The sequence below is a fragment of the Balaenoptera musculus genome, chromosome 1 (assembly GCF_009873245.2).
Source record: "Balaenoptera musculus isolate JJ_BM4_2016_0621 chromosome 1, mBalMus1.pri.v3, whole genome shotgun sequence".
NCBI lineage: Eukaryota > Metazoa > Chordata > Mammalia > Artiodactyla > Balaenopteridae > Balaenoptera > Balaenoptera musculus.
Genome location: NC_045785.1, coordinates 98159484 through 98185631, shown reverse-complemented (window position 1 = coordinate 98185631; position 26148 = coordinate 98159484). Strand labels below are relative to the sequence as shown.

At 39.0% G+C, this 26148-nt stretch overlaps 1 protein-coding gene across 2 annotated transcripts in view; it reads right to left on the bottom strand.

Moving 5' to 3' along the window:
* Window positions 1-21927, bottom strand: part of RAP1A (RAP1A, member of RAS oncogene family) — a 76790-nt gene extending 54863 nt beyond the window's left edge. The window contains exon 1 of one of the 2 annotated variants that reach the window (XM_036856891.1): window positions 21858-21927. The gene's annotated coding sequence lies outside the window, so the exon portion shown is untranslated. Of the gene's footprint in view, window positions 1-13964; window positions 13987-21857 lie in introns of those variants that run through there. The other variant, XM_036856890.1, reaches the window with a different exon arrangement.
* Window positions 21928-26148: the final 4221 nt, after the last annotated feature.

Sequence of the window (26148 nt, the reverse complement as noted above, 5' to 3'; positions counted from 1 at the left end):
AGATACATAGTAAACTGATAACTATTATTTTTGCCTTATCTGTATTTTTTACTCAATCTGTATTTTTGTCACATGTATTTCTTTTTATAATGTATTACTTGTTTAATTAAAAATAATTAATTTAAAAAAAACAGTATGGCTAAAAGGATGTTCAAAGATTAATTATACTTTGAATAGCAAAATAATTACATAAAGAGCTAGTAAAAATTACTTGATACCTTCCTAGAAAGCAGTTTACTTTTTGTCAGAGCACAAGACATAAACTCTCCCCAACCTTTATGTGCAGCAGAGATGTATATTCTAACAAATCTATTAAAGAATCTTTTCCACCAGATGACTATTACTAACTGAAGTTTTACTGGTACTAATTTATCAGAATACTTAAACATGAGGGGAAATATTTTAAATAATAAAAAATAAAATGGAAATATTTCAAAGTTTTACAAACACAAATGTCTATTATACATTCTAATTTTTATAGTCATTTATAATGATCTCACATTATGTTTAGCTAAAATCAAATATCCTCCTTATATGGACAATTCATTTAAATGAATCTGAAGTTTAATATGGCTTCAGGCTTCAGAAAAGAAAGTAGGCAATGGGGGTGGTTAAGACAGTATCCAAGCAATCACACAGGCCCGGCCAAACATCTAAAGTCATAGTGAGTTAATGCTCAAGCATGGCTTGTCATTTGCTTGCTACTGTGAGTCTGAGTAAAAGATTCAGCTTCGTGTACATTCACAAAGTGTTTAAGTTTGCACCAAAGAATAAAATCTCAAACCTGGTTAAACGGTAAGCCTCAAGAGACAAAAATCACATTTGAGATGTCAATTTTTTAAACATAACTCGCAAGAAACACCATACCACAAGGGAAAATGGTTGGTTTTTCACTTGGCTAGATGAAGAACCATGACCCAAAGCAATGTGAGCCTCTGCAATGAGCCTAAGCTAGCTGTGGTAACAACTCAACTCCAAGAGAGACTACTCTTAGAAAACAGTCCTGTCCGAATTGCCTAGGTACTGAATATCATTTATTCTATTTATTATGATTAGTTTTTAACCTGGGTGAACATAGTACTCTCAGGAGAGATTTTTCATTACAAAGGTAAACTAAGTCTTCCAGAACACTAAGAGCATTTGAAAGTCTCACTCAAAAGTGTGTCTTAGGGAGCTCCCTGGCGATCCAGTGGTTAGGACTCCATGCTTTCACTGCCAAGGTCACGGGTTCAATCCCTGGTCCGGGAACTAAGATCTCACAAGCCATGCGGTACAGCCAAAAACAAATAAATAAATACATAAATAAAATTAAAAAACAAAAGTGTGTCTTAAGAAAAAAGTTAGGTCATAGATAGAATCATAGTAAGTAGGGTCAGAATCAACATTTAAAGATTTTAGTAATGGTGTGAGCAGTTAAATTTAAATTTAAAGGAGAAACTGTCTCAGAAAAAAATTAGCGCCTTAAAAAAAAAGCCTAAAAACACTTCTACTTTGAAAACCAAAGTATAGGGGCTTCCCTGGTGGCGCAGTGGTTAAGAATCTGCCTGCCAATGCAGGGGACACGGGTTCAAGCCCTGGTCCGGAAAGATCTCACATGCCGTGGAGCAACTAAGCCCGTGCGCCACAACTACTGAGCCCGCGTGCCACAACTACTGAAGCCTGCATGCCTAGAGCCCATGCTCCGCAACAAGAGAAGCCACCGCAATGAGAAGCCCACGTGCCGCAAGGAAGAGTAGCCCCCACTTGCTGCAACTAAAGAAAGCCCGCGCACAGCAACAAAGACCCAACGCAGCCAAAAATAAATAAATAAAATAAATTTATTTAAAAAAAAAAAGAAAACCAAAGCATAATTCTTCTGCAATGTTTAATAGATCTATTCTCATATATTTTGAACTTCATGAACTCTAAGCCTCAGAAAAATGTATGAATAACTCTGAAGACAATAATATAAAGGAACTCTGTAAAAATAAGCAGAAACAGCATATTATAAGATATCCAAAATAAGTACATTACCAAAAATGTACAAAGAGAGATAGAATATATCGCCTTTTAAAAGGAATAAAAGTTAGATAGCAGAGAGAGTATATATCCAAGATACTTCAATCAAAAAACCAAAGATTAAAAGGCATACTGGACAGAAATGTTGTGGTTCCAAGTATTTCCATAGAACTCACAGCTCAACAACTTGTTTGTCTACTTTGCAACTTAGAAGTACTTTTAGAGTTCTGAATTACTGCCAGGCACTAAAAGTTCCCAAGCCTAAAAATGTCAATCCTCAAAAATTTGTATTATTCTTATCTAGTTAAAATACGTATATCAATACTTGTGTTTTAAAAAACAAAGAAACAAAACCTAGTCAAACTTAAACTGTAACTTGTAATCTGAAATATATACAAAAGCACATCTGCCTACTTAACAGAACTTTTTATATTTCCAGATATACAAGTACAATACTATAAAGTACAGTAATGAAAATCTAGTACCAACATCAGAGTAGGCATGTAAAGGAACGAAAAAGAAGTGAAAGCCTAAAAAGAGACTCAAGCATATAATGCAATTCCAATTCTTAAATGACCAGCAATTCCACCATAAATGGGAATTTATGATACTGAAAAACACAAGCAAACAAAGATGTATGCCAAAAACAAAAAGAAAAATACCCCAGGAAACAAAAGGCCCTCCAATAAAAGAATGGATAAATGTACATCAGTTCAGTAGAACATTGCTAAAAAGAAATGGGATAAATTACATATAGTGATATGAAAAGATGATCAAAATGCCTTGGGCAAAAAAGCAATTTGCCATAGTTAAAGTTCAGTCTATTATTCTTTTTTAAAAGATAGATAGGGACTTCCCTGGTGGTCTAGTGGTTGGGACTCTGTGCTTCCAATGCAGGGGGCACGGGTTCAATCCCTGGTGGGAGAACTAGGATCCCACATGTGGTGCGGTGCAGCCAAAAATAAATAAATTTTTAAAAATAAAATAAATAAAAAAAAGAGATAGATACAGGTTTATAAAACTACTTACGTTAGAATATACACAGGAAAAAGCTGGACAAATATTCACATTAATAGTGGCTGTCCTTGGGGAAAGGGACTTTCGATAAGTTATACATATCAAAAATATTAAGATATACAGAATAAAATAATTCTGCTTCTTGGAATTCATCCTAAGGAAATAATTTAGAATGCCTGGAAAAATTCAACTACAATGATATTCACAGCAGAGTTTTTATAATAAAAAATTGAGGGACTTCCCTGGTGGCGCAGTGGTTAAGACTGCACTCCGGATGCAGGGGGCCCAGGTTCGATCCCTGGCCAGGGAACTAGATCCCACATGCCACAACTAAGGAGCCCACGTGCCACAACTAAGGAGCCCTCGAGCCTTAACTAAGGAGCCCACCTGTTGCAACTAAGACCCGGTGCAACCAAAAATAAAAATAAAAATAAAAACTATAGGGAATAATTTTTTGAAATGATTGCAAATTCACATAACAGAATACACCTAATGATATTATTTATCCATTAGATATAATATTAAAATATATTCATTTTCACAAAAATTTCACAATATTTTATTTAAAGGGAGCATGAACTATTATGCATCCGATCTCATTTTCTGAAGGAAAATAGATATGCATTGAAAACCACTGGGCAAGAAGTATACCAAAATGTTAACAGACTGGGAGGTAAAACTAAGAGTGATTTTTCTTTTAGCTTATTGTATTCATTCTCAACAGGGGCAATATTGCTCCTAAGGGGGTAAAAAAAATCTTAACTCTTTTAGTGTACAAAGCACAGATTAACGTACAATAAATAAACAAATATACAGTATGATACCTGTGGTATTAAAACTTCATTAGGGGGACGATTAGAAAAATACATAAAGACTGGAGTGAGGGGAGCAAGTGATAATGATAAAAAGGCTAAGAAACTGCCTCATTGGTACTCTCATTTTTTCTACAATGAACTTGGTATTACTTGGGTCTGAATAAGTAATATATGCACATTGAACTACTTAAAAGGGGACATACAACGAAAAGTTAAGACATAACATTAATTTTCATTATTAAATATAAAGTTTATTCCTATAGTCCTAAGGCTTTAAAAATACACTACAGATTAAAAAAATAATACTAAAATGAAAACATATAGAGAAAGAAATTGAAAAAGTACTGCATCAGAATTATCTGGGATCCACTGGCAGAGTAAACTACAGATTCCTTGGCCCTACTGCAGATATAATAAAATCAACATATCTATGGATGGGACTAGTAGCTTTTATTAAATGAGGCACGCTTATATCATCATACCACTCCACGGAAATATGAAATCCAAACAGATATATATTTTAATCTGGTCTAAGAAATTTTTTAAATTATGTACTTAAGTGATAAAAATAAAAATAACCTAAAAGCCCGGAAATCTAGGAATTCCTGCTAACCTCCTCCCTTTCCTTTAAGGAACCTGGAGATTCAAATTTCTTCACAAACTATCAAACACACCCTATTATCCATTATCTCTACTGGGTACAAGGCACTGTGAAGAATATAAAAGAAATAAGCAAAATTCATAAATTTTGCCACTAAAATAAACTCACTTCAGTTAAATCTGCAAAATCCAGTATTAACTACTGGCCTTCTCAGGGCATCATTCACAAAGAAACACACGTTTTTAATCCCATGATGAAAATTTAACAAGTAGGGAACAAAAGTCACTGTTAGGTAATAACTGGGATGCTGTCAGCTACATTCAATTCGCTAGTTAATAAATGTGTTTGGCATGTCAGCCTTGAAATATGCAAGATACAAAATTCTGCCTACCCCAAATTACAAACCTCCCATGTTAAAGACTCTGGGTTTAAAACGTTAAACCAGGGCCTTGGCTTCCCTGGTGGCGCAGTGATTGAGAATCTGCCTGCCAATGCAGGGGACACGGGTTCGAGCCCTGGTCTGGGAAGATCCCACATGCCGTGGAGCAGCTGGGCCCGTGAGCCACAACTACTAAGCCTGCGCGTCTGGAGCCTGTGCTCCGCAACGGGAGAGGCCGCGACAGTGAGAGGCCCGCGCACCGCGATGAAGAGTGGCCCCCGCTCGCTGCAACTGGAGAAAGCCCTCGCACAGAAACGAAGACCCAACACAGCCAAAAATAAATAAATAAATTAATTAATTAATTAAAAAAAAAAAACAAAAAAAACACGTTAAACCACAAATGCCAAGATTTACTGTGTACATAAATAATGAATCTACCTAAGTGTACAGGTAGTAGTCCCACTTAACTAAAAGAGAATACACTGGGTTAGTCAAAATAGATACAAAGGATTAAGACATTGCTTCAGTCCCTAGTGATCTTCTCCAATTTCTTATAGACATTGATGCCAACTTTTGGTGGTAGTAATAATAACAGCAGCAATGATATTTAAGTGCTTTTTGTACGCTAGGCATACTTATTCAATCCTCAAACATGTCTTTTTCCATTTTATAGATGAAAACAACTGGGAAATAAAGAGGTGAAGTAACAGCTGGTAGATACTATATACAAACTTCCATAGTGTTTTGCCTGCTGACCACAAATACAGTATCAAATAACCAAATATTCAATGTGAGATTTGGCATATCATTTATATAAATACATTTATATCTTGTAATTAAACCATTACCTATAAAACAGTATACAAATGAATGTAACTGAGGCAAACCTGAGTTAGAAGAATCAAACAAAAGTTTTCCAAGTCATCAAATCAATAGTACACTTTTCCCATTTCTCTCACTTGCTACACCAAGAAAACGAACTTAATTTTGCTTGTTTTTGCTTTAAAGTACAGATTTTATCATTATATGTAATTCCATCTCAGGAATGCATTAGTTTAATTCATCTGTAAAGCCTTTAACTCATTTTATCCCCCAAAAATCTTCATCTTTAAAAGCTTTATTAAATTTAATTTCATATTCTATAATGAACTCATCTTAGAACCTTCATTTTCTAATTATAAAATATATGAACAGTGTATAAAATTCAGAAAAAAGTTTAAATTTAAAAAGGAAAATAAAAATCACCTGTAATCCCAACTTCACGATAACAACTTTGATCCTACTGATGTTTCCTTTTTGCCTATATTCTACATATGAATAGAAACTTGTAAAAAATAAGAATTGAAATCATACTATATAAACACTGTTAATCAACTTTTTCTCTCTTAACAATAGAGCATTTCTTTAAATGGTGCAGACAAAAGCAATTATATGATTGATTTTCTACAAAACACTTTGGCTTATAGGACTAAAAAAAATAGTTTCTTATACTGTGAAAATTAACCACAAGGTGGAGAGAGGATGGTTGGTCCTTCATATAGAGCCATCTCTCTTTTGCAAGTATTTGAATGCTTTAAAAAAAAAATCATTGAAAAATTTTACTGATTAAATAGGCATTCTCTTTGTACTACTAAAAAACTTCACATGTCCATCTTCAGCACATCAACCCACAGAAGACATTAAATACATGGTTATGGAAATGTTATAGCTGCAAAAGATCAAAAATGTGACATAGACACAAGCTCAACACAGTACAGTTGAACCTAAGCAGAGCCAGTTTGGAACACCACAAAGCAATGATTCTTTATATCCAGTGTTAAGGCCTACTGCTTACATACACACACAAGCAGATGGCACTGAGTGGTGACACAATCTCAAGCTTGTTCTATTGATGACAGTAGTACAAGTCTAAAGCATAATGGAAATAAGAGAATGACTACATCACCTAAAACCCTCCTACCCATAGTTTCAACTGTACTTGAGTTATAATGCTGTCATATTTTAAAGTAAAAATTATGACATTTGACTACTAGTGAGAAGTTACCAAACATTTATTTAAAATTCAAAAGAATGTCTTACAATGGAGTTTGTCCCAAGTGTGAAACTCAATATTCAAAAGGCACAGGAACTTTTTTTTAAGTTCCAGACTTATCATCTGGATGTAAAAGACACAACATCAAAATAACCTAATATCTGAAGATCTAAACAAATAAAGGTGGGTCTGAAGACATAAGATTCACCTTCCAACTGACTTGCCCATGGTTTTTCTTAAATTAATCTAATATTCTTAAATAATTAAATTTATAAAAGTGTCACATCAAGTTTTAGATATACACATCAACAGGGCAAATTGATACTTGTACTTTATATGAAAAACAATTTTCTGAAGCATGAAAATCTCATGCCAGAGGGTTATGTATGTCATTACTAAACTGATTATATGATTAGAATAAAGAGTACCAGGATACAACAGTTGAGCAGTTGAAAGCTGTCATACAGAAATCTAGCCCCCAAAACCCCAAAAAACAAAAAAAGCACTTTGAGGATACCAAGAACCAAATATCACCTAAAGTTATCTTTTATAGACCCGTCATATTATAACCTTAGTCACAGACAACTAGAGACAAATTTTAAAATATGTTCCTTCTTCACAAAAACAACGCTCTTCATTCTGTCTAGGTTTATTGTACTTCGAACACAAATCAGCAAGACAGATCCCATCCTTCATGAAGTAGTGATACTGCCACAAATGATGAGATTCATCATATCCTGTCTGAAGGTCCCTCTAGGCCACCATATCTAACCTAAAGTGTTTTTTCTACCCTTCAATATTAATTTATCTCCTTTTAGCCCTCATTTCATCAATTTCATTTCTCTTTTGGTGAAGATAAATTTCTTTTCACAGTCTAGCATAGCAACTTCCATGTGTCAGCCATTTCCTTATGGTAAATCCTGTATTATAATGCCTTCCCTTTCGCAACCTTCCGCTAAAATAGTTTCTTTCGATCTCTTGATTATCTGCATCTACTTTCATCTCTTATGTATCCATTCCTATTAAATATTCATTTAAAAGTACTCTAAACTTAATTTATTAAGATATTAATTCATTTGGGGCCTTCCCTGGTGGCGCAGTGGTTAAGAATCTGCCTGCCAATGCAGGGAACACAGGTTCGAGCCCTGGTCTGGGAAGATCCCACATGCCGCGGAGCAACTAAGCCCGTGTGCCACAACTACTGAAGCCCGCGTGCCTAGAGCCCGTGCTCCGCAACAAGAGAAGCCACCGCAATGAGAAGCCTGCGCACTGCAATGAAGAGTAGCCCCCGCTCGCCGCAACTAGAGAAAGCCCACGTGCAGCAACGAAGACCCAACTCAGCCAAAACAAAAAAATTAAGAAATAAATTTATTAAAAAAAAGATATTAATTCATTTGAAGGATTAGAAACTTTATAAATATGAAGTTTAGAGAGATCTCATACTGCTATTCTGCCTGAGTATTAACATCAGTCAAGGAAAAAAAATCCCCATTATGTATGTTTTTAACCCTACTAACCATTAAATGCCCCAGAATTATCAGTTCATATTTCTGAACAATAAATCACATACTATGGTGTACTAATAGAAGACAGAAATAAACACCCCCCCCCCCACTGAAACAGTTTGAGATTACGTAGACAACTAATGTTGGCTGCATAAACATTTTGATTACTGTTGTTTCGCCACCTCATTTCAAAAAACTACAGTAAATTTTTAAACAATTATAAACAATTTAAGAGATACAAGCAGAACCAAAAAAAGATGATATCTTGAATGTGAATGCAAGGGTCTAAAGCAGATTTCTTTTAAAGCTGAAAACAATATGGACTACTCAGGTAGTTAAAATCTTAGTGAAAATTATACTTTCTGAGTTTCTGGTCTTTATTTCCCTCCTTAGAATTTTTACTGTGTGATTTATTTTAAGTAATTTAAGCTACATGGGGGGAGGAATTTTGCAGAGAAAAAAGATAGGTGAAGTCAATTATTTCTGAAGAGTTTTCGAGACTCATCTAATAGAAGAAAAAGGGTGTGTTGCACTGAAGAAAAGATTAGAGGGATAGAGGCAGTCTTCCATCATCACCTACTCATTCATTCATTCACTCATTCATTCATTCATGTTTGCATGCAAGCAAAACACAAATATTTACTGATCATTTATTTTGTGCTTTGTACTGCAGTAGTCCTTTCCTCTGAAAGTTTGCAGTCAGCATTAACCTCTACAATTAAGAGTCTGTGGACCTCCCTGGTGGCGCGGTGGTTAAGAATCCACCTGCCAACGCGGGGGACACGGGTTCAAGCCCTCATCCGGAAGATCCCACACACCGCAGAGCAACTAAGCCTGTGCTCCACAACTATCGAACCCGCGCGCCACAACTACTGAAGCCTGTGCACTCTAGGGCCTGCGTGCCTCTACTACTGAGCCTGCATGTTGCAACTACTTAAGCCCGCGCGCCTAGAGCCGATGCTCCGCAACAAGAGAAGCCACCGCAATGAGAAGCCCGCGCACTGCAACGAAGAGTAGCTCCCGCTCGCCGCAACTAGAGAAAGCCCGTGCGCAGCAACGAAGACCCGGCACAGCCAAAAATAAATTAAAAAAAAAAAAAGACTTTAAAAAAAAAGTTTGTGAATTTTCATACATTATATAATTACCATGGGTTTTCATCATCTGCAAAAAATGAACTATACCTATTTCACAGATTTGCTGTGCAGATGAAATGTGATGTAAGGGCTTTACCTTACAACCCAAAAATACTAGTTCCCTTTTCCCTATAAGTCCCTCTAGAGATTGGGACATTTATCTGTGGTTCTCAACCTAACTATGAAAAATCCTTTATTCTCCACAGATTCCATGTCTTTAAAGACGTTTGTCTATCAAATGCACTCAGGTTTTATTAATCAGTTATAATGGCTAATTAGAACTCTCAAACTGTCAGACATAAAAACTAATGAAACTCAATGCTGGGTTTCTGAGGTGTAAGCACAATGTTTTATTTCATTAACAGCCTGCGAATCACCACAATGTATGATAATGATAATGTGGTAATTAGCCTCAAAGATTTGAGTCAATATATTATTGGTCAAAGCAAATATACATAATATTTCACCTGTACAAATCTATTGAGAGCAAACACAATTTTCATTAGGCTCTTTGCAAAACTAAAAAGAATTCACTCCTATTTCTGCAGACCCCTGGAAAAACATAATTTATGTACCATAAATTAGTGATTTCTATGTCTGGGAAAACTACTGGTTACCCTACAGATTTGTTTTAAGCCAGTATCATCAGTAACACCATCTTCAAATTCAAAAGTTACACATATTTATCCAAAAAGGTAGGTAGTGATATCCTGCGTCTTCCCTTTGTATTTATAAGAAAAAAATCCAAACCCTTCACCATAGACTTCTGTGATCTGTCCCTTGCCAACTTCATCTACCAGTCTCCCCTCAGCTTACCACAACGGCCTTCTCAATCATGACTAGCTGCTTCCCACTTTAGGGCTTTTGCACCAACTGGCCCTCTTGTCTGGTTCACTCTTCTTGCAGATCGTCACATGTCTGGCTTTCTGTCATTCAGGTGTCAGATTAAATATCATCAGGGAATTTTTCCTCAACACTCATTCTAAACCCTTCCATCACTATCATTTCTTCCTGTTACAGCTTCTTCATAGCATTTGTGACCTCTGAATTACCTGTTCCCTTGTTTGTTTGTTTACTGTTTCTCTCCACAATCACCAAACCCCACAGGTATAAAGAATTCCAGAGAGCAGTCTATTCACTGCCCTATCTTCAGTTCCTAAAATAGCACCAGGTACCCAATAATCACTCAATAAATATTTGTTGGCTAACTAGCCAAACTGTTTAAGATTATTTTGGGGAAGGACTCTGATTTCTTAGTCAAGAACTTACATTTAGCATTCAAAATTGCTTATTCAAAAGGAGTAAGAAAAAATGTTCTTTCAATGAAAAAAGAGTAAGAAAAATGTACACAATAATCTATTCAACCAGTGGGCTTTATTTTCTTTTATTTCAATCTTTTGGGATAGAAAAATATGAAAGTCTACTCATGTTTCACATACCTCATATGTCGCCTCATGTAAAAATTGAATTAATTTTCTTTTTTTAATTTTAGCTTTATTGAGGTCTAACTGACATTTAAAATTGCGAATTTTCTTATAATAGTATACCATGAGCTGCTAGCCACTCAATCTAATAACTTATCTTTCCTGCCAAGAAGCAAGTAGGCTTCGAAGAATGTAAGAAGTACAGACTGGGAAGGCTATAGCTGACATCATAGTGCCAGTGCCAGCATGACCCAAATCAGGGAAGATTCTGTTCTCAGCTATGCTTGGGGAGAAGGAGGGAAGGGTAAGAGTGATCAGTCCTAGGGAATAAACTGTAGTTCTGATTTCTGTTGATAAACAGGAATATCTTCAAATCAATTCAAATACACTCAACTGGAATCTCATAGTTTGAGACATTAAATCCCTGTTTTGAATATCTGAGGTCTCTAGTAAATGAAATAACACTCAGTTGACCAGATCTGGGCTTTTGCAGTTTCACATTAAAAAAACAGTGTTTGTAAAAAAATAACACATATACAATCCTCAATACTATGTGCTACATTTGCTTATTAATTTAAAAATATTTTCAAGGATACTTTTAAAGGGGAGAGATGTGAATAAAAATAATAATAAAGACTTTATTTCTGAGTTTAGAAAATATTTGAAAACTAAAAGAAACATTAAGAAAGGTATAAAACTCAATGGTTTAAAAAATGCAAACACCTTGAACGTATCACAAACCTGTATTTACTTTTTAAAAATTGGGGGTTGCTTCTTTTTTCAACTGGTAACATAAAAGGAAGACAGATAATTCACAGCTCATGTGAGTTTACTTATCAGTCAAAAAGAAATATTAATATAAATCTTTAGGCTAACTTGCTTACATATTATTCAGCCAAGTGGAAAGTACAATTAGCGTGGAGCTAGAACCAGGTACCAGAATGACTAAGAATGGCATTTGCTAACTCATTTTTTTTTTTTACTTAAGAAATTAAGAGAGAAGTACTGAAAGTGATATTTTTTCTAAAGAGCACATCCTCAGTTTCCTATTTTTTATTGCTCCATATTTCACTGCCTTCAACATTCTACGCTGCTTAACAAGAAGTCTATACTTCACTTTTCATCACTTCTGCTCACGAAACTGATGTTTTAAAAGTCCAGTTGCATTCACAAAAGCTGGAAAAACCATACAGAGAAGAATTTCACCTTAGAGTGAAGTATTTTAAGATAATACCTTCAGAAATACAATGTCTAAAAGTGAGAATCCCGGGCTTCCCTGGTGGCGCAGTGGTTGAGACTCTGCCTGCCAATGCAGGGGACACGGGTTCGAGCCCTGGTCTGGGAAGATCCCACATGCCGCGGAGCCACTAGGCCCGTGAGCCACAATTACTGAGCCTGCGCGTCTGGAGCCTGTGCTCCGCAACAAGAGAGGCCGCGATAGTGAGAGGCCTGCGCACCGCGATGAAGAGTGGCCCCCGCTTGCCGCAACTAGAGAAAGCCCTCGCACAGAAACGAAGACCCAACACAGCCAAAAATAAATAAATAAATAAATTTAAAAGTGAGATTCCCTGTTAGCTAAGAACTCAAAATGTTAGATAAGTAAATTTCTACAGGAGACTATACATTTGTCAAAGAAATAGCATAAACATATGATTTTTATTGATGAAAAACAGGAATCTTTTACCCTTCAATTTTTTTAAAAAAGGTAGCAACAACCGAAGTGTACACACTGAGTCTTATCTTCTCTCAGAGGTTACCTAATTCCATGTAACCTATTCAATAGACTCAGACTCTTTCTTTTGAACTTCATCTCCAAACTGGGTATACTTGAAGATCCAGAGATCTTCACAACAGTGACTCCTAGCAACTCCCCCCAAAACCTTCCCTCTTGTTTTCCGATAAACCCTCAGATCTTGGCTTACCTATGTGTTTAAACCAGTCTCCCTGTCTTCAGTCTCTTTCTTCCTCAATTCATTCTGTACTCTGTAGCTAGATTCATCTTCCAAAAGATGAATGCTCTGATCGGATCATTTTCCTCATATCAAAACTTCTTGTGCTCCCACGTAAAGCCTATACTTCTCAACCTAGCATTCAATGACTTCCAAAGTCTAGTCCCAATCAATCTCTATGCCCTTATTGCCATTATTTTCTAATTATACAAGCCTAGGCTTCTGTCAAATCAATCTCCTGTCCTCCAACTTGTCCTGAACTTTCTATCTTGGCTCATGCCATTCCTACCACAAAGAATGTCTACCACTCCCTTCCAGCTGCCACTGCTCAAGGCCCCTTTGCATCTCTGCATTTATTTATGTAAATAAGGACACATGAAAGATATGTCCTGCCCCACCCTACAAAACTGGCCCAAAACTTCCAAACCCAACAACTGCCAGCTTTTATTAAACGCCTACTATGTGCTCAGCAGTCTTAAACAATATTTCTAATCCTCTCAACAATCCTATAAAGTAGGTATTATTATTTATTCTCCTTTTAAAGATGAGAAACCCAAAGCTCAGAAACATCAAATTATATATTTAGTAGGTTACCTTAAATTGTATACTCAATAAGTTGCTTCAAATGATATACTTAGTAAGTGGCAAAGCAAGGATTTGAACACAGGGTGCTTAACTCTACAGCCATTGCTCTAAACACTAAGTTGCATGGTTTTTTTTTTTTTAAAGTCTGAACCATGTGACTATCCCTCTCATCTATCTGAAATAATTTAGTTTTACATTATAGTTCTACTTACTACATACTATAAAATAAGCTTTCTCATGTTTGTTATTTTAGTAAAGGAAGAAGATTAAAATGCTATTTCTTTCCAATATAAGAACAATACTCAAATTGCAATGTCAAGGAATATCTTTTTTGTTACAAAGATTACTTTTACCTGAAATATTTTCAAAGAAAACCATTCCAACCAACTTTTCCAAAGACGACTGCAAATTAATAATCATACACTCTGATGGTTTTACAGATTATTAATAATATGAGGATTTTGTGATTACCACCCAAGAATTGTAACAGATATCTATCAAATTGGCAAAGATTGTAAAAACTGACCTACTCAATGCCATTGAAGGTGCAGTGAGACACACTCTTATACACAGGGTAACCACCCTCTGATCCAGTTATCCCACTTCTGGGAATCTACCCTAAAGGAAGAAAAAAAAAACAGAGATGCAATCAAAGATAAATGTACAAAAATGTTTGCCCCAGTGTTATTTAAAATAGTAGTATTATAAAGATCAACCTAAGAGTCCCAAACTAGGAGAACAGTACCCTGTTCAGAGAAAAAAGTAGGAGCGAAACTGTATGTATAGAAATATAATTCCAATTTTTTTAAAAAATTAAAAGAATCTGTACACGTGAGGAAAGAACTAGAAAAATGTACATTAAAATGTTAGTAGAAATTATCTCTGGGTGATAGGTTTACGAGTAATCTTCAATTTCTTCTTTACATTTATGTTCTTTTCAAAATTTGCCACAATGGAACATGAATTAGTTTAAACAAGAAAAAAATGTTTAAGCAGTTATAACCCCTGAAAATGGTCCTGAACCTAACAAGGGCATATTTCTTGTACTAGAAACTACACTTCCTACTGCAAAGAAAACATCAAATTTGTTTTGTTTCCAGCTTCTATTAGGCTCAGGGGTACTTTCAGATTGTGTAAAGAATGTCATCCAAAACTCATTAGTACTCATGAAACTGCACAAGGCTCACTATCTAAAAGTCAGCCAATGCTCCAACAGAAAGCACCACAGTTAAACGAACTGTTTTACCGTATGCCTGTTGAGAATAATAAATGTCCAATTAATCCTAACTCAAAACATGCAAAATGGAAAAACCAGAAAAACTATTCTCGTTTTGCAAATTAACTAAATATACTGTTGTTGCCTTATAAGCACATCACAGGTCTGGGAGGAACTTGAAAATAAAGCTGGCAAGCTACCAACAACATTCAACTAAAAACGCACACAAATGCATTTTCTCTATATGCATGTTTCTGTTCTATTGCATAGTTAACTTTAGTGGCACAGGTTGATTTTAATCAGTGTAGAAAAAATATTAAGCTGTTCTTCAAAAGAAAAAAAATCCAGAACTTCTCATATTAAACATAGAATTAAAACTGTTAGCTGAACCAGGAAAAAACTTCCCTACAATGTGGCATATATGCAGAAAAGCAATTTGGAAAAAAAAAAAAAGGAAAGAAAAGACCTTTGATGGAAGTAAAATAGGCAGTTGAGCAAGCAATTCTTATTTTACTACACTTTAACCAATGGGAAACTGGTTTGCTCTAATACTAAAAAGCTGTTAGAAAATAAGATCACAGAAATAGTTGTTCAGCAACTAAGAGAGAATTAAAATATCACATAGATTTTACTTAGAAAATGAGTATCATTCTATTTTTACTCAACCATGAAAATACAACATTTATTTAAAAGACATATGTCAGGTTCTGGGAAACAAAATAAATTACTAGACTATATATTACTTAGAGTAGAAACTACAGACTCACATCTCAGTTTCTGTCAAACTGCCAAATACTGGGTCACCCAAACTTCTGTTCAATGACTGAATCTGAAATCTAATAATCAAGTTATGCAATATTTTCACAGCTAGAATTTAAAAGGTAGTTCAGGGGGCTTCCCTGGTGGCACAGTGGTTAAGAATCCGCCTGCCAATGCAGGGGACACGGGTTCAAGCCCTGTCCGGGAAGATCCCACATGCCACGGAGCAACTAAACCCATGTGCCACAACTACTGAGCCTGCGCTCTAGAGGCCGCGAGCCACAACTACTGAGCCCGCATGCCACAACTACTGAAGACCGGGCGCCTAGAGCCCGTGCTCCGCAACAAGAGAAGCCACCGCAATGAGAAGCCCGCGCATCGCAACGAAGAGTAGCCCCCGCTCGCCGCAACTAGAAAAATCTCTCCCACAGCAACGAAGACCTGACGCAGCCAAAAATAAATAAATAAATAAATGTATTAAAAATAAATAAATAAATAAAAGGTAGTTCAGGGACTTCCCTGGTGGCTCAGTGGTTAAGAATCCGCTTGCCAATGGAGGGGACACAGGTTCGAGCCCTGGTCCGGGAAGATCCCACATGCCACGGAGCAACTAAGCCCGTGCGCCACAACTACTGAGCCTGCGTTCCAGAGCCCACGAGCCACAACTACTGACCCCGCGTGCCACAGCTACTGAAGCCCCCGTGCCTACAGCCTGTGATCTGCAACAAGAGAAGCCATCGCAATGAGAAGCCCGCGCACCGCAACGAAGAGCAGCCCCCACTCGCCACAACTAGAGAAAGCCTGCACACAGCAACAAAGACCCAATGCAGCCAAAAATAAATAAATTTAAAAAATAAATTTAAAGAAAGGTAGTGCAGGGACTTCCCTAGTGGTCCAGTAGTTAAGACTGTGAGCTCCCAATGCAGGGGGTCCGGGTTCAATCCCTGGTCAGGGAACTAGATCCCGCATGACGCAACTAAGAGCCGGCATGCTGCAACTAAAAGAGCCCGCATGCCGCAACTAAGACCCGGTTCAGCCAAATAAATAAATAAATAAGGTAGTTCAAAAGACATCAGTGATTTGGAATAGATACTGTAAACTACATAAAACCCAAAGATTAGTGTTAAATGTCAGCTGTTGAAATAATTATGTTATGGTTGCTTGCTTAATGTCCTATAAAACAGCCAACTTGTCTAGAACAGAATGATCCTATTTATAAATGAATTTAAAAATATCACTGAAAACAGAGTGAATGAATTTACTCTCCGGATCACACATCTGACAGATCTGAAATGTTCAGTCTGCAATAACAGAGAATTCCTACTACTACTAACTTAGAATCTTACAAGCAGCATTTGGGCTTTGTCCAAAGAAACAGTTGTACCCAGTTCTTTGTGTCTCTCCAACTTTACACTTTTGTCATTGATAACTAAGCCACAGTTCTAGCCTAAGCAAAGTTATTTTTTACAACCAAAATGAGTGAGTACAACACAGCATTGCAAACAACCATGCGTGTTATAGGTATACATGTATACTTGTGAATTTAAAGTAAATCAACTCAAGTTTTAATTAATCCAACAGTGTCTTTTATCAGTTATGTGTTTCGTACATTCTTATCCTCATGAGATATAGCCTAATTTAAATATATTCTGAAACCAAACACAGAATTACATATTTAATTCCAAATTTGGTTAGTTTTACCATTCCACACTTTGAACCACTCTCTATCAATGTGAACTAAATAAATACGCTGAAGATTGGAAACTTATCTCTATCTCTGGGAAAACTGGATATGCAAAGAAATCTTTTCCAGATTTATCTAACCTAAATTTATATAGCCTAAGTAAGTCATCAGAACTTAAAAAAAAAAAGCCATTAGTCTAATGATTGAAATTAATTTCATAGAACATATTTAATCCTGATATATTCCACTTATAAAAGTATACTATTTCTTATTTCAACTCCACCTTAATCATCATACACAATTTCCTTTTTTTATTGGTGCATGCCTGTACCTTCTACCTCTAAAAGGCCTATTTTCAAGCAAAAATGACAGAATGGCATAGTCCTCTGTTGAACTGTTTAACTGATCAGAACATCATGGTAAGTTTATAGATTCAAACTTCACACACAGAAAAAAGGGGAAAAAAATGGATGTTTCATCTGTCTCAGTAACATAAGAAAGCTTAAATATCTTTATTTTTAACATTAATCATTTCCATAAGATATGAATTTGGCATTAAGTCATGCAGCAGTATATGACATCAGAACGAGGAGAAAATACTTGGCAATATGCCATAACTCTTTTTAAAACTGATGAGTTCAATTTGAAAGGAACATTAGGAGGAAGTAAGTTTATGTTCACAATTTTAAACTCACCACAACATTAAGATATAAATGCTTTATACAAGATATTTTTATTGACCTTCTAAAATAAGAGAATTTTAGAACTGGGAGCTTAGAGGTTATCCGAGGTTCAATGAACATTTGCTGAGTCCCTAGCATGTGTCAGACACAGTGCTAGGTGCTTGCAGGTAACTCTATTAGTTCAACCCACTCACTTCATAGATATTGGTTTCCACTCATGCCAAATCAAGCCATGTAGATGCCCAGTGGTATGATTCTATCAAAACAGACTGGTATCATCCTCCTTTATAATCTAAATAAAATTTCAAAGATGCAGTGCTGACCTTATTTAACAGAAACAACAGTCTCTGTGTTTTGAATAACTTATAAAGAATTACAACAATTTAAAAATCCAACTGTGAAAGTCCTCAACTAAGTACTAGCTGCGTAATTTACTGCAAAGAACAAAACATGGGGCTATCAGAGATGTAAGATTCTAAAGACATATAAAACAGAAATTAAACAAATTGCAGATGCCATTTAAAAATCCCTTTGCTTAAAAAAAAAAGAATTATCAATATGAAAAATTAGGTGCTTGATTGGAATGTCCATTCTATATAAAAGATCATCAACCATATACTAACAAAGTTCTTGAGTAACAGTAAACACTGGCAAGATCTGAAGTTATTTAACTATCAGATTACAAATTACGACAGAATGTAAAACTCCCTGAGGGCAGAGATCCTTTCTAATTCAACTATGTATCCCCAACAGTTAGCACGCTGCTGTTGAATGTTAAAGAGAGAGGTGAGCTAACTAATGAACTCACGTGAGCTACTGGAAAATTCAACATAACAATCTAAAAGGTCTCTTTTTTATAACTCAAATTATTTTTTAAGTATTAAATAATAATATTCAATGCAAGTGACACTGCATGAAACTTAAGATCAACAACTGTCATTTTTAACTAGTATAATCTACTCTCTGAAGGAATTAATAGACACACCAAGAAGACAAGTATATTTATATACTTTGATTCAGCAGTACTTCTGGAAATCAATTCCAAGGAAATATTCGAAAAGAAAGAAAATGTTGCATACACAAAAGTGTTCATTTCATTGTTACTTTCAATAGGGGGAAAAGGAAACTACCTATACGCCCAAGAGCAGGTAGATGGACTATTTTGCAACCACGGAAAAAGTTTTAAAATGAAGATTAACCTCCTAAGGTCTTCCTGCTTCCACTCCCAGCCCCCTCTCCAAGTTGATTTCCACACGGCAGCCAGAACATTTCCCACAAACATTAAGTCAGAACAGGTCTCTCTTCTACTCGAAACCCTCCAGTGGTTTCCCATCTCATTCAAAGTAAAATCCAAAGTTCTGACCATTGCCTAAAAGGCTTTAAAGTGGCCTCGGCTACTTCTCTAACCTCAGGCTCTCTCACTTTCCCTCTTGCTTACTGGCCTTCTCCAAAAGGCCAAGGCAAAGACTGAGCAATCTCTGCACTTAACAGTCCTCTCTGCCTGTAACCTTCTTCCCCAAGAGAGCATATATCCCTCACTCATGTCTTCCCTGACTGCCCTTCCTTGCTACTGTTTCTCTTTATCCTCTTACCCTACTTTACTCTTCTGCATACCTCTTATCATCTGACTTATTCTATATTTATCTGGTTATGGCCCATCTCTCCTGATTAGTATATAAGCTCTATGACAACAAGCACTTTGTTTTATTCACATAATAGGCATTTAAAAAGCACTTGTTAGATTAATACTGAATGTTGATAATTGTTGTACAATAATTATTAACTACGTGAAAAACCATGCATATAAACAAGCTTGGAAGAGAACAGGAAAAATGATCTATGAACATTTTCAAGTGCTGATCATATTGCTAAGGAGTTTGCACAATAAAAATCATAAGTCAGTCGTGATTATGATTTTAAGCTGTCAAAAGTGACTATAACAATCTTATTTCCTTCAAAGCTGTTTGTTTAAAATTACTAGTTTAAAATTATTGGTAAAAGTTATTAATGAGAACTTTTCCACATAAAATTGTAATAACAATCACTCTTAAATCTTGTTCCCAAAGACCCAAAGTTTAGTCTGTAAGGGCAGACACTGTCATTCCTGAGGTCACACAGAAGGTGAACAAAGGCTCTTGAACAGTTTTAATATGGAACTGAATAATACTCAGGATTCCAGTTTACATTTAAGACAAGCACCCATGGTTGGTTTCAGAGGGTCCCTGAAACTGAATGTGAAATTTTATGCATAAATGTCTATTACTTCTTTCCTGAGGAGAGAGTCTATACATATATTTCACTATATTCTCAAAGGTGTCAGTGGCCCAGAAAAGGTTAATAATTACTATTCTGTATATTGGAAGTGAAATGCAATCTTCTAATTTGAGCTACCTCTCAAAAAGATAGATGATATGTAAAACCTAGACACATCTTTGTAATCAAACAATTCATTCAAGAAATACCAAGTGCCTACCATGTGCCAGTGGGCACGGTGTGATCCTCAGTACCTTACACCTAAGTATATTTTGTAGTACATAATTCAAAATGCGGAGTAAACAAGATTCATTGAAACACCAGACTAAAAAGAATTTCAACCAACACAAATATAATTTCAAACAGAAAGTGTTATAGGAAATCATAATAAAGACAGACAGAGGCTCAGGGCCTGATTTAGTGCTTATTATGGTAAAATATCACAGATATCAGTTACATCAAAAGAAAAGAAAAACTACACACACGTGTGCCCACCCCCACACACTCTGACAGGAAACCAAAATAAAGTTTCCAAATCCTGTTTCCAGCAGCATCCCTCTGAGACTGCCCTTTCAGCATGCTTTTGAAGGTAGGGGCCCCACGTTAAAACTAAGAGCTGATCCTTCACTTTTACTATGATAAAAACAGAAAAAATCATCATCTCACACCCAGGAAGCAAAAAACTGTGGCCACCTGTACGACTGTGACCCAATAACCTCCTGCCCTGTTATTCCCTTCCTTCTTATAGCCACCTCCCTTCAAAGCAGTGACAAAACGATCTTCCCTCCCAAAACGGAATACATTAACTCCTCAACGCTAGTTCTTTTTCCAAGAGGCCAAAAGGTCCCCTATACTGGTTCTTAGCCCTGTGAGTTGATGTCTTCCTCTCATCTTTCCCCCATAGCAGTAAATTACACAATTTATCCGAAGACACTGTCCTTAACTTCCTGAACGAGGGGGCAAAAGACACTCCTACCAGTCCCAGTTTGAAGGAAGACAAGAAGAATCACACGGTGACCTCTTCCCTAACAAAATTCAGGGAAGAAACAGAGACCCAAGAAAGGCAACGCTGAAACGGCGAACACATGGCATGCTACGGAAGACGTGGGGGAGAGAGGGCGGGAAAGGAGCTGAGAGGTGGAGTGGGGTGTAGAGATGTCAGCCCTGTGCACTGGGGGAATGAAGGAAGGAACGGGAGACCCCGAACCCTAACAAGTGAACACAGAAAGGACACCCCTCCCGTCTACCCGCACCTCTCCAAGCAGCCGAGGGAGAACAGAAAATTCACCCAACCCTGCAACCCCCTCTACGCGTGCCCCCCAAAGGGTGAGCTGGGTTTGAAAGAAGATCTGACCCTAGTCTGGGGACAAGCAAGAAGAAGAAAAATGCAGCGATGTCTCATCTTCTACCTCTCTCAGGCAGCGAGGGGCGAGGGCACTGTGTCCGGGGAGATGGCGAGGGAAATGGGCTTGTGCCATGACACCTCGGGGAGTTGGAGGGTGGGGGACACAATGTCCTCTTTCTCTCCCACACCCGGCCCGGGCCCCTCCCGTCCCTCTCCCGCAGGCCCAACCACAGTCGACCGGCTCGGTCCGCGGGCGTGGTTGGCTCTGGCCCCGGGCGGCAGCGGCCGGGCCTCCCCGAGCCCTGGCCCCTCCCGCCGGCCAGGCCCCCGGGCCGCCGCCCCGGACACCGAGGGAACGCGGAGAAGGAAGGGGGAGCCAGGGGACTGACCGGCGACAGGAGCCGCCTCAGCCCGGGCTCGGCCGACCCGCGCCCCCTGCTCCCTCTGGGGCCGGCTCCGGCTCCCCGCCCCTCACTCACCCCCACGGTCCGGCGCCTCCTCCACCTCCTCCTCCTCCTCCTCCCTCCTCTCGGCCGTGGCTCCTGCTCCGGCTCTGCGCGGCGACGGCGGCGGCGGCGGCCTCGAGAGCGGCGGCGGCGGCGCCTCCAGAACGCGCACGCACGCAGCACGCAGGCCCCGCCCTCTAGTTCCGCCCCGCCCCTCCGAGTCAGTGTCGGCGAGGTTTCGGCCCCGCCTTCCCCGCGGCTTTCCGGAGCCCGCTTAAAGGGGCCGCGCTGGAAGGCGGTGGAAGAGCTAAGAACGCAGAGGAAGGAGCGCGGAGTTGCGGCTTTGCCTTGCGCTGGGTGGTGGTGTGGGAGGCTGGAAAGGAAATGAGGAAGGGTCCGAAGATTCAGCAGAATAGAATTTTGGAGGGAATGCAACCATTTGACAAGTACTAATTGAGCATCTAGTAGGTGCTAGGCACTGTCCTAGGTGCAGGGAATAATGCCGTTGGCAAGCAAAGGCCCCGTGGAGCTTGCATTCTAGTGGGAGAGAGGAGATACGACAAACAAGTAAACAAAAATTTCGGGAAGTGATGTGGTGTGAAGAAATATAAAGCCAGGAATGGGGCGACTTTATAGATGGCCAGGTATTGCCCCTCAGAGGAGACCTTTGAGCACATACATGTATGATGTGAAGGGATGAGCCTAGCAAATACCTCGGGAGGGGAGGGGTAGGGGGGTCTTTCCAAGCTGAAAGAACATCGGCCATAAACTCAGAAGTGGGAATAGCCTGGCATGTTGCAGGACCAACAAAAGGCCAGTATGGCTGAGTGTAGTCAGTTAGCCAGAGAGCAGTAGTAGTTAGGCTGAGAGAGATGGGGAAGAGGTCAGATACTATGGAGCCTTATGGGCTGTTAATAAGAGCAAGAGAAAGCCATGGGAGGGTGAGCAGAGGAATGACCGCATCTGATGCACATTTGAAAAAGTTACTCCTGCTAATGTGTGTAAAATACACAACAGGGAAGCACAGATGTCCTCAGGGAGACCAGTAAGGAAGCTGATTATGGTAGCTTGGACTAGGATGGCAGCAGAGAAGGGGTGAGAAGGGATGTATCGGGATGTATTCAGATACATTTAGATTTGGAATGGATTTGGCAGAGAGTGTGTGAAGGAACAAAAAATCATGAATGATTCTTAGGTTCAGAGCATAAAGGATAGGTTAATGGTGATACTATTTAATGAGATGGGGAAGATTTAAAGAGGAAAAAATCTGAGGTGGGGGAAATCAGGAATTCTGTTTTGCACATGTTACATAAGGTGCTTTTTCTACATGCAAGTGGAGATGTAAAACAGTTGGATGGATATATGAGTCTGAAGATATGAATTTGGGAGTCATTGGCACATAGATGCTTTTTAAAGCCTTAGGTCTACGTAAAATCACTTAGGAGGGAGAGTAGCTAGAGGAGAGGAGGAAGATGAACTTCAACCTTTGGAAATTCTGTAGATGAGGAGAAGGAGCTACCAGGTAGGAGGAACACCAGGAGAGGGTGGAGTGTTGGAAGATAAGAGAATTGTTTCAGGAAGGTGGGAGTGATCAGTCTTATCAAATACCGTTGAAATAAGTAAGATGAGGACTGAGAGTTTGAACACTGCATTTGACCCGATGAAGGTTGCTGATGTCCTTGATGAAAGCAGTTTCAACGGAGTCATTGGGCAGAAAGTCTGATTAGGGTGTGTGAACAAGAGATGGGAGGTGAGGAAGAGAAAGTGTTTATAGCAAGTCTAAACAGCTCTTGAGCTTTGCTGTAAAGAACGAGGGAGAGGGCTTCCCAGGTGGCACAGTGGTTGAGAATCTGCCTGCCAATGCAGGGGACACGGGTTCGAGCCCTGGTCTGGGAAGATCCCACATACCACGGAGCGACTAAGCCCGTGAGCCACAATTGCTGAGCCTGCGCGTCTGGAGCCTGTGCTCCGCAACAAGAGAGGCCGCGATAGTGAGAGGCCCTTGCACCGCGGTGAAGGGTGGCTCCCACTTGCACAGATACGAAGACCCAACACAGCCATAAATAAATAAATAAATAAAATTAAAAAAAAAAAAACAATTCTAAAAAAAAAAAAAGAACGAGGGAGAGAGAGGAGTACTTGGGATTAAGGGAAGGTATTTTAAAGATGGGGGATGTTTCCTTATGTTGGTATGCTGGAATGATCCTTTGGAGAGGTAAAGGTGATGACGCAGAAGATAAGAGGAGACAGCTGGAGAAAGCTTGTCCTCCAGTAGGTGAGAAACAATGAGACCTAGCGTAGAAGTGGAGGAGTTGGCCTTGGTTAGGAGCAAGGACAGTATGTTCACACACTCTTTTTGGAGAGAAGGCAAAGTCCGTGGGTGCAAATGCAGGTAGGTCAGGTAGTGCCTTTGGTGGCCTGTTCAGGCCAGTGACGTGCAGGAGGCAGGTGGGAGCTGAAATCCAGCCCCTATTCTGCCATCCAAGTTTGAGGCCAAATCAACCTGGAGGAAGGGGCGCCTTTTCTAATTGCTCCAACTGCAGAGGTGGTACCTTTTAACAAATCCTCCACATCACGCACACGCACACGCGCGTGCATGCACACACACACACAGTCTGTGTGCGCCTTTTCCCAGTTTGCACCGAATATTCTTTGTTGTGCGGTTGCCTCAGTGGGTTTGATGAGGTAGATTAGGGCTGTGAGCTTTCTTTTATTCTAAGCAATAGAAAGCTGTGAGTGGGGAGGGGCTGTTGGCTATTTAAGGAGATAGAAGAAGGTGAGAAGGAATTCCCTCAGAGTGGAAGAGTTACTGGAGAAGTGTAGTATGGACAAGGCTGAGGGCCCTCTTGAGTCAGTGGTCCTGTATCTAAAGTGAGCCCACTCAGCAAGGTTGTGTGGTTTTTATCCAACCACATTCCTTTGCTTGCGGGGTTGAAGGAGAGGTGGATTTGGCCAGGGCTGGGTTTTGCTGATGAAAGTCATTAGAGGGGGAGGGGTACAAGCTAGGGAGTGGTTATAGTGATAAACCTTAGAATCTAAGCTGAGAGGGAAGAGAGGGCAAGTAAAAAAGTGGTGGGGTCAATGGTTTCGTGGTTCTTGTAGGAGAGAAGAGTTCAAGAGGAAGCAAATAAGTGGGATCAAGGGGACTTTCCAAGGATTGAGCATAGGGAAGGGTGAGTGAGGCGGTTGGGAGAGAGGAAGCGAAGGTATCTGTGAGAAATGAGGATCCAGGCAGGCGCCTAGGAGCTGAGGAAACAGTAGGCTCTCGGGCTCCTGCCTTGTCACAGTTCTTGTGAGCCGCTGATCTGGGGAAGGTTGAGGGAGCCGCCCTAGCTGGGGAGAAACTGAGCCCAATAGGGGATAAGCCAACTCAATACTGCAGGGAAGGGGAAGTTGGAGGACGGGGAATCGTGTGGCTTTCCAAGGCTTGGGAGAGCCCACTCGTGCCCTGCTTTACCCACCTGAACATTTGTGTAGATGCTTTGTCCTGCCTGGTGTTTGACAGAAACTAAACGACATCTTTCCTCCTTACTTCCCCTTTCCTGCTCTTGGCACTGTCTTTCTCAGTTACTCATCCACCAAAGCTCGGCCACCTTTAATCCATCTTCCCCATTCCTGTACCCAACTGGTCCTCAAAGTGTATCGATCAGCACCGTCCAACAGAACATTCTGCTGTGATGGTAATGTTCTTTAGCTGTATATTTAATACAGTAGTCACATGTGGCTATCAAGCATTGACTGAGGAACTAGATTTTAAATTTTATTTAACTTTAGGGTATTTAAGTTAGATTTAAATAGCCACATGTGGCTGGGGGCTACCATATTGGAGAGACACGTATAGACCTTTCCTACCTAATGTCTCTTCCGTCTGCCCCCTCCTCTCTATCACCATTGCCACTGCCCTAGGTCAGGTACTGATTACCTCTTCTCTAGACTTTTGTTGTTTCCTATTTGGTCTCCTGCTTAGTTGCTTTCCCTTCAATACATTTTGTGTTCTTTCCAGAACCATCTCCCTAAAGCAGTGGCCAGATCACAACTCCACCCTATTTTAAAAATTATTTTCCCTGTCAAATTAGGTAAAACTGCTTAATCTGGCATTTGTCCAGTTATATGTCTCCATTCCCCTTTTCCAGCCTTACCCTGCACTGCCCCTTTACATAATATAGAGTTGGTTCTCAAGCAAAATTGAACTGCTTGCTATAATTTCTACCAACTTTTTACAAAGCAGTCAACGCGTTTGCCTAAATTGTCTTTTTGCTTGGAACAGAGACAATTGCCTCTAGACCCCAAATTTGTTGAAATTCTTGAAGGCCTGTCTCGCATA